The sequence below is a fragment of the Poecilia latipinna genome, unplaced genomic scaffold (genome assembly GCF_001443285.1).
Source record: "Poecilia latipinna isolate Pla-1442-1.1 unplaced genomic scaffold, P_latipinna-1.0 Scaffold1708, whole genome shotgun sequence".
NCBI lineage: Eukaryota > Metazoa > Chordata > Actinopteri > Cyprinodontiformes > Poeciliidae > Poecilia > Poecilia latipinna.
The window spans coordinates 56187-65458 of NW_015114324.1; the positions used below are offsets into that span (position 1 = coordinate 56187).

Genomic DNA, 9272 nt, shown 5'->3' on the forward strand with positions numbered 1-9272 from the left:
CATTTTTTTCCCCGTGCCGGGTTGAATGTTCTGGAAAAGGTAAGTGAGCAAGTGCAAAATAAGGCTCATGGATTCATTCATTTTCATCCTTTAACAAGGCAAGACTGCAGCCACATTCATTTCGTACAGAAATTAAGAGACTTGCAATGAAAATAAAATGCATATATATGAACATCCTCGAGTCTTTCAGTTTTGGAGTGGCCTCCAAAGAAGGAATGGTAGTAAACCAGAGCTATATTTATTGAAACATGGAGGAGGGGAGCCGGCCTGTGCCGCCTGGTCTAACTGATGAGCTGCTGTTGCTCAGATTGCTGAAGAAGCTCCTTGGTGCGTCTGGGAGAAGAGTTTTAGAATACATAATGCATCAAAGTTTGCCGAGTACTGGGCTGTGGAGCAGCATACCGGTCAGAGTGTCCATGCAGACCCTTGTCCAAATCAGAAAGCACCTGAAGAACGTGGGCAGTTGTAATGAATCATGTTGTCATAAGGATGGAGCTTACAGAGGAGACAGATGGTACCAAAATGCAAACCAGTGAAGACAGTGTGAGATTGAAAAGTGTTCTGGGAAACATCGAGTCTCGTCATTCACTTGGAGTTTACTTTTACACTACCCACAAAACAATATTGGTTCAAAGAGGATCTTAGAAGCTGAGTGATGAGTTTATGGTATCAGTTTAGCCCCCAAATTTGTCAGGTCTCAATCCAGTTGAGCACTTGTAGATTGTGCTGGACTAAAAAGTCTAATCCTGAGCAATATTTCAGCAACCCGTCAGTGGGTCACCAAATATAGACATGCTGGTTTTCTGAGTGAAATGCTTCACTTTTACTAACAGCAAAATGTGTTTCATTAATAGGAGTGATTTATCAGTGCGAGTGGGACACGAACACATGAAAGCTATTAATGCATCCGGGCAACAATGTCAAAAGTCAAACTGACCGCCACCTTCGGCACTCCAGAACAATATCCCTGTGAGCCACTGCAGATAATAAAGGCTTCACTGAATCTGTGAGTATTTAATAGGGAGAGTTCAGACCGGTGATTAGAGAATGCCACAGAATGGCTAGTAGCTGCAGAGTTCTCTGGCAGGTGTTTATGGCCGTGCACGCATGCGGCGCACTATGCTAAACATGTCCACTCATCTCCGGTGTCACCGGGAGCCTCGGGCTCACAACATGACATTAATAGTTTGACAGGCTTTGCTGCTCTTCTCACTTCCCCCCCCGCCCTCCATCTGCTGCTCTTATGCTCCCTTTCTTGGTTGTACGCTCTGATTCGTCCCCGATTGGTACAAATGTGTTCAAGGATTTGTCAGGAATAAACTTCATAGCAACTAAGCTTTTAGAAAGTCCATGTTTGGTTTTCCTGTTTTAATTTTTAAGAGATTGGAAAGAACAGCTGAGTCTGTCTCCATGTTGCAGACGGAGCATTCAGAGAAATGGACGTCTTACCCTTTTTATTGCTTTTATATAAATCATTTGTAGCAACATTTTATTTGACGATGACAAAAAAATTAATGTCAAAGTGAGATATGATTTCTAAAAACTAATGAACATAAAAATATTTAATATAAAAGAAATGATTGCATAAATATTCATCCCCTTTACTTTCAATTTAACCGAGGTCCAGCCAATTGGTGTTAGTAGTCCAACAATGAAGATCGCATGAGTGCAGTGTCAGTGTCTCCAGTGTCCGAAAAGTCCAGTCACTGGTTAATCAGTATTACTGGGTAATATTAGAGCACGGAGACAAAAAAAAAAAAACACTCCAAGTAAATCAGAGAAAATGTTATTGAATCAGCTCAGGTTTACTCCCAGGTATAGGCATCAAAGTCAAGTCCAAAGTTATGACATCCAAGTCCTTATTTGAGTCCACACCTCTGCTATCTAACACTACATGTCACATGCAGCATTCTTGTGACCTCCCACAAAAAGCTGCTTCTATGTTGCAAAAAGGGATTCAAAAGGTTTAAAGACAGGCTCAAACGTTGGATCTAACTAAACAAATTCCAAGTTGGTCAAAGTTAATTTCCATTCACTCCATCACACTTTAAACAATACCCCCCCTTTCCAAAAAAAGAAGCTTTAATTAAAAAGTTCAACCATTCAAACATCTTGTTCTATTTTGCAGTAACTTGCATCAACAGAAAAATCTCAAGCAGGAGTAAATTTCAGCCTCTTAATTTTTCTCCATGCTTGAAAACACACTTTTATAAGAAGTAAATGACAACACTGTTGATCTGGAAGATTCTGTATGCTTTCTGTATTCTCAGAAAGCAGGGATCACTAACACAATCAAAGTAGTAGACCACCTTTTTCATGCTTTTGTAACATTTCCCCATAACTTTGTTTCCTAACATATAAAGCTCAGACACCATAAAACAAGCGTTCCTGTGTTTATTAAGCAAATACAACTTTTGTGAGCATGTGAAAAGTGTGTCTGTATAATAAAACAATAAAACAATAAAACATATAGAGCATACGTTTTTAAAAAAAATCTATACACTGATTATCAGAATTTTTGTTTTAAATCTGTAATTATTTAATCACTTTAAATATATGATTTGGAAGTATCTCTTGTCAAAAACTGCACAACAGAAAAAAAAAGGCAAAACATTTTACATACTGCTTTTGGAAATACATATGAGACCTTAAATATGCAGTCAAAATTCGGACACTGATTACATGAAATGATTAAAAAAAAACACCTAAACATAGAATCAAACCCACCAATAACAGAGAGAGAGAGAGAAACAGACAGATGGATGGAAGTGGTAACATGACATCATTAGGCTTTCAGCTGTTGAATGAAGCTGTAATTTTAGGTCTTCATGTATATTATATCCTCTTCACAGAGGAAAGGTAACATAAGCTTACAATCTTCACCACTCCATTCGAAGATTTTAGCATCAATCACACCACAGTGACGGAACAAAGCCATCTCAGGCTGTTTTCCATTCTCCCAGTTCTTATAGTTTGCAATTCGGTCACTCCAAATCCAGAACCCAAAGACAGAACTCTGCCTCAGACCGATCCACAAATGCTTCAAAGAACCAGTGACAGTGAAATTTAGCCACTGTCCAACAGCTTTCTGGTCCTCCTCATCCTCAATCCATAGAAAGCGTGAATGTCTGGCTTCACAGTAATTCAGGGCGTCCTCCCAAGTTTTGGGCTCCTTGATTACTATGATTCTCACATTGCCTGAAAATTAAGACAAAAAACACAAATAAGACTCACAGAAAGTGAAAGGCTCGCCTAGATCATCAACGCAATTCTTTTAATCCTTTGCTGCATGCTAATCTTTAGCTTGTCTATAAATTGTGCTGACAGTGTCTGGAAATAGGATGATGCATTTTTAGCATTTGGGATTGATTATTTGTGTATTTGATTAAAACTCCAAATTATGACATGTTAAACTTTACTTTACTGGATCTAATTGAGCCTAGAAGGTAAATTTATGTCACACTATTTCTCAATAACATAGCACTGATATTCTCTTGGAACTTTACTGCTTCGCTTATTAATGTCTAAGATGAATGTGCATATTTGTTCTAATTCTGCATTACAACATTTCTAAATTTTCTCAATAACAATATTTGCCAGTAAATGTATTAAATTTATAGCTAACCTTTATAACAAATGATTGGTTTTACATTACTGCACCCAAGTGGAATCCAATTAAGCTCATTCCCATTGTTATGTAAAGAGACACATGTGTCAGAACTATCACTAATAGTTCTGAATGTTGAACAACTTTTGTCTGCCCATTCATATTTGTCATGCTGAAACCCGATCCAAACGTTTTTTCCTCGACTTTTTTGTCGCAGGTCTTCATTTTGCTGTTCGTCCATGATACTCGCTAAATTGTTGAAATGTGTTCTGCAGTGTTGCCTTGCCTGGCACCAGTTTCTCTCAACATCGTCTACAAGGACGAAATTTTCACCTGGTAAAGAAAAAACAAAAAGAAAGTAGATTCAAGTGAGCACGTGTGTAAATTTACACTTCAAAATGATAAACTTGATTGAATAGAACTGAACTGTTAAATCCATAAGAAGATAAATATTGACTTAGGGTTATTGGGTTTCACCAAAATAACACTGACCAGTGTTTTTAAGTGCAGGATTGGCACTTTAAAATTTAACTCCTTTGCGTATCAGTACATTTTTTCCAGCTTTCAGTGTGTACAGGAGCTTATCTGTGTTTTCCAAGTCTTCATTATATGCAACATAAAGTGGGTTAACTCTGAAGGACAACTTTTTTCCCTGGAAGAAGCAACTCTCACTCACTACTATTTACATTTTTTTTAAATTGGTGTCTTGTTAGATGATAGCCCTAATAATAAGAAATATATTTTATAACAGGAAATGAACAGTAATAGGTTTATTGAAATAGCAAGAGTAAAATGTACGCATCACTTCTTTGTTTTTAAGGAGCTGATATGGATGTTATATTTATGTTACTTTTTATGTCCATGTGTGGTGCACCTAAAAATGCCACCACAGTATTTAGTTTTTTTTTTTTAATCATTTGCAGTTCGGCATGTTGATCTGTCTGTATTTATAGTGCTTTCCTGAGGTGGGGACAGGAGCGGTATTATCGACTATAACTGTCTCAATAATTTCAGGTGATACATTAAGAGATTCAAAGTGGTTTCAAAGGGATTGTCAAGTTTACTTTGTAAAAGTGCAAAGAATAATATTCATTGTTTGATTGTTGAGTTACCATAGTTACAGAGGTTGAGCTCAGTTTGGTTACTCATACAAGACAGCAAAAAAAACAACAAAAAAAACAAACGCAATCTGGATGTCAACAGCAGCGCTGGTCATCATTGCTGACTCCTTGTTTATTTTCTCTTCAGATTGTGTCAACTCTGTTACAGCAGTTCTGACACCCAGGACTTGTAACACATGTTACCGCCATGATGATTGACGTGGCTCAAGTGGATCTGACTTAGAACCAGCTTTTCTTTTTTTTATTTTACTTTTATTAAAGCTACTTATGTATTGATTAATATGATAAAAATTAATTTTATCATATTAAAGGGGAGTACCTGCATTAGTTAAAGCACTAATTATTACTATGTTATCCCTCAACATTTATCTTCCTTTAACTTTATTAGTAATTTTTTTTTCAGAAAAAAGGAAAATGCAGGCTTATACTTACCACTTTTACACATGAAAGCTTTTTCTTCTGAACATTTAACACCCTTCCATGAACCGTTTTCAAAAGCTTCACAGAGTTGATCTACATCACTAATGTTTACTGTTGACTTGGTAAAGTTGACAATTTCTCCATTTGACCAAAAGAGAGTATAATTATCCTTCTTCTTGAGGCCAATCCAAAACCCAGGTCCGGGGTTAGTGTAATTAAATATCATCCTCTCCTCCTCTTCATCATGCAGACTCAGTAATGATCCTCCCTCTTCAACACAGTATTGTTTTGCGTCAGTCCAGTTCAGTCTCTCTTCTGGATAATCATTAAAGTATCGCAGACGGTATGCAGCTAATGAAAACTGCAAAATTCCTGCAAAAAGACAATAATGTACTATAAATAAGTTTGTTTACAGGAGCTTCACTTCTATAAGATGAAATGTAAGGTATATTCTATGTTTCTTGTGCAAAGTTAATTGGTTTGTGCACATTTTCACCGCGAGGCGGTTCTTACAGGGAAAGCGACTAAAATTACTGCAGGCAAAATTTATAATTAATCCGACAAAAAAAAAAAAATATGTAAGATAAAATATTTGTGCTCAAACACAAACGTGATTTAAATTAAGACAAATAAAACAATGCTTACCTGAACACAGAACGAGGAACAAAACTTTCATCATTGTCTGCAGCTCAACAATTCTTCTGCACAAACAAACTAGAGAAAAAGGTGAAAAGAAAAACCTTTCAAATGAATACAGTAAATAATACTGTTCCCATCATCTACATGCTGCATATAAGAGGGTGTAACAGCCTAATATATCAGAAACAAGTACAAATTATTTAACAGTAAGTAAGAATAAGTTCAGGTCTTACTTGCTGAAGCATCTGGTGCAGAGTGCACTTTCCATTTCGTGTGGATCAGTTTAATATTCGGAAACAGAGTTTACACATTCAAAAACAAAGACGTCCTGAAATTAATGAATAACAAGATGGTAAAGTGCAGCCAAGTCATAGTCAAATCAGACCAAAATGGAGACCGCATCTTTCTGAGGGAATGACTCGCTCATGACGTTTTTTTATTCTCTCTCTCCAGTTTATGAATCTATTGAAAATTTTCAGCAACTTATTAAAATGTCACCAACTGGTTTGGTTTTGGAAGATGATGGTTTTACAGTTTTTAGAGAATTGATTGTAAACTAACGGGTTACTCTTAACTTTCCTAGCATCAGGATTAAAACCTTAATTTTTTTGCTTGAACTTAAGAAGAATGTTTCCTTCCCTGACATGTCCTTTTTTTTTTTTTTTGTTTGTTTGTTTGTTTTTGTCAATCCGAACTGCATTTCCTAGAAAATGCATTCTCTTTAATGACATAAACAAATACTGGACTAGAACTCGTGAAAGGTATCAAAAACGAAAATGAACTTTGTCGAGAGTCATCATCAATAAATTAACTTGAAAGTTAAATAAACATAATAGAAAACTATAATAGGTGGGAATATTAGGTGGAAACAAAAACCAAGTAAATGTCAGTTCTGATAACACTTTCTTTATTTTTGCATTAGGCCTATATATATATATATATATATATATATATATATATATATATATATATATATATATAATCAATATTCAGTTTATCTCTCTTCTGCAACAAGGTAGTTAATGTTTCATCAGAGTCGCTACGTAATGAAAGCTGTATTGTTTGTTATTCAAACTTCAGGACCTGAATTGGTGCCATCAGGCTCATGCTCCAGATATGGATGAATAGTCCTGTTTATGAGAAGATTAAATGCAAAATGGTCTAAACTTTGGTTTTGGTAAAGAAGTGGATCTCGCTGAGGGATTTTAAATTTTAAAGTCAAAATAGTCAACCATTTTACTAATATGATTGACTATTTTGAATTCTCCAAAACAATATGTAGCTTTGAGAAAACGTTGATTTGGTTTAAAATAAAATGTCAAATCTCGCAGCGAAGTTTGATGTTGCTCGCCACCTACATGCATCATCAATTTTGAATTTCAAAACAGATCTTTGTTCATGCAAATCTCTCTAACCCTCGCCATTTTATCACTACCTTCATAAAAAGCTGCTCTGTTCGTCATATGCCACAAAAAAAAAAAAAAAAGCAGAAGTATGCATGGACCCGTGGAACAGTGTTGTATATTCTTTGAAGCCCCCTGCTATAGTCTATGAAACATGGAAAACTACTGTAACAAGGAAAGCTCTTTATTGTTACAGTGAATTATTGTCCCTGTCAACAAGGAAAATATTTCTATTCATCTTTAATGCCATGTTACTCAAAGAGCAGAAAAGAAAAACCCAGTGAAATCAAATCTCTCAAAATTTCTGTGCACTTAACACTTTTTCTTTTGTTGCACTTGGAAAAAGTGCAACAATTGTTCCTACTGCTGCTTTAGTTTAGCTACATACATTGCCTCAGTGAGAAGCTGATAACTAACAGGCAGTGTGATACTTAGGAAGATTTCAGTTTGAAGTTGTGGGGAAGATAACAAAAAAGCTGTACATTGAACAACTTGTCCAACTTGATTTATATTACATGCCTTAGGGTACAGACAGTCGTGATAATTTCAAAAAGAACGCGGTTTATCAACCCAATAAAATAATACAAAAAAAAAAAAAAGTTAAAAGTTGAGTCGCAGTGACTCAGCACTTTACAATCTTTGGCAGATATTTCAGTTCCACTGTGAAACTGACTCCTGTGCAGTTTCACACTGATATATGTATATGTATATATATATATATATATATATATATATATATATATATATATTTTTTTTTTTTATTTTATCTTTTTTTTTCCTTCCAGGGCAGACACCTGATTATAACTAATGATAGAGTGTGAAAGCATTATTCCTGCAAGGCGCTATAGCTCAAAATTATACTCGAGTAATCAAATTTGTACGTGGCCACAGCAGATTGTTGTTGCTGTGTGTGATTTTCTGTTCTCTTCAAGTGTGCATTATGTTTAAGAAATGCTTCAGTCCAGATTCGGACGCCGCGCTCTGCTCCCAAACTGCGTTTGTGTAGGTGTGAGGCCACAGTGACCCCAGGTATTGATGGAATTGTGAGGAAAGCTGTTAGATAAAGGGGCATGTCAACTTGGTTCAACAGCAGGTGAAGCCATTTTATCCACATAAGTGCTGCTAGATATTTGACCAATCCTGTGGCTTGTTTTTTAAGAGTCTGACAGCGTGCGTGCGTGTGTGTGTGTGTGTTTGTAGGAGGCAGCTGCAAGCTCCTGATTGCTAGCAAAGATTTTCTGGCACTGGAACAGGAAGCAATTTAAGTGCATGTTGAGTACTTGACGACTAAACCCCACCGAGACTTCAAGAAAACGTTTGCGTAACAATAAAAAAAAAATAAAAATTGCACTTTAGCAAAGCTGCACAGGATATGCACTAAAAGTCAATGTTTTGCGGTTACCTAATGATGAAGTCCTGTGTTGTTTACCCCACGTACACATCTGAATTATTGAACAACAAATGAGGAGGGACCCGAAGGTGGAACATTGACTGTCAGCTGAAAACAGCCCTCTGCTTAATCTCTGGAGAATTAAGTGCTGTGTTTACAAAACGGTTCATTTTGAGAATTTCTTCAGAGGATGCTTCAGGAATAAGTGAAGTTAAACGTTACAAATACCACTTGCAAATATAAAGTCGAGAGCCTGTGGAGTACCGGAGCCAGCAAATATACCAGACATAACTGGAAAAAAAAAAAAAAAAAAAAATAAAATTAAATAAATACTGGACCAAAAAGTCAGCCTGCTTTCTGAGCTTTCTTTTTGCAAATCAGTAAGCAGCAGATACTTGTGTGGTGTAATATTTGAACACTCAAAACTTACAAGATGTCTGTTTAATTCTTATTCTTAACAACTCTTATTGGACTGAAGAGTTAAGTTCAACTTCCTACAATTTTGAGATGCAGAAGGGAAAATTTCACAGAGAGCGTAAACTTTGAAAAACGACAGTTGTAGGAAAACTGAGGTTTCAGATCAACATCAAGCAAGGAATACTTGATTGACACGTGGCTGATAGTAACAGTAAGAATAGCATTTATTCAGGAAGGATAACATTCTCTGTCTGGAATAGGATTGGAATATCTGT

The 9272-nt window shown here is 36.1% G+C and overlaps 1 long non-coding RNA gene across 1 annotated transcript; it reads right to left on the reverse strand.

Moving 5' to 3' along the window:
* Positions 1-2523: 2523 nt before the first annotated feature.
* LOC106964718 (uncharacterized) lies at positions 2524-6112 on the reverse strand. The gene is made up of 4 exons (XR_001428485.1): positions 6021-6112; positions 5794-5862; positions 5161-5520; positions 2524-3940 (listed from the first exon to the last, which is right to left on the reverse strand). It is a non-coding gene; the product is annotated as an uncharacterized LOC106964718 (long non-coding RNA).
* Positions 6113-9272: the final 3160 nt, after the last annotated feature.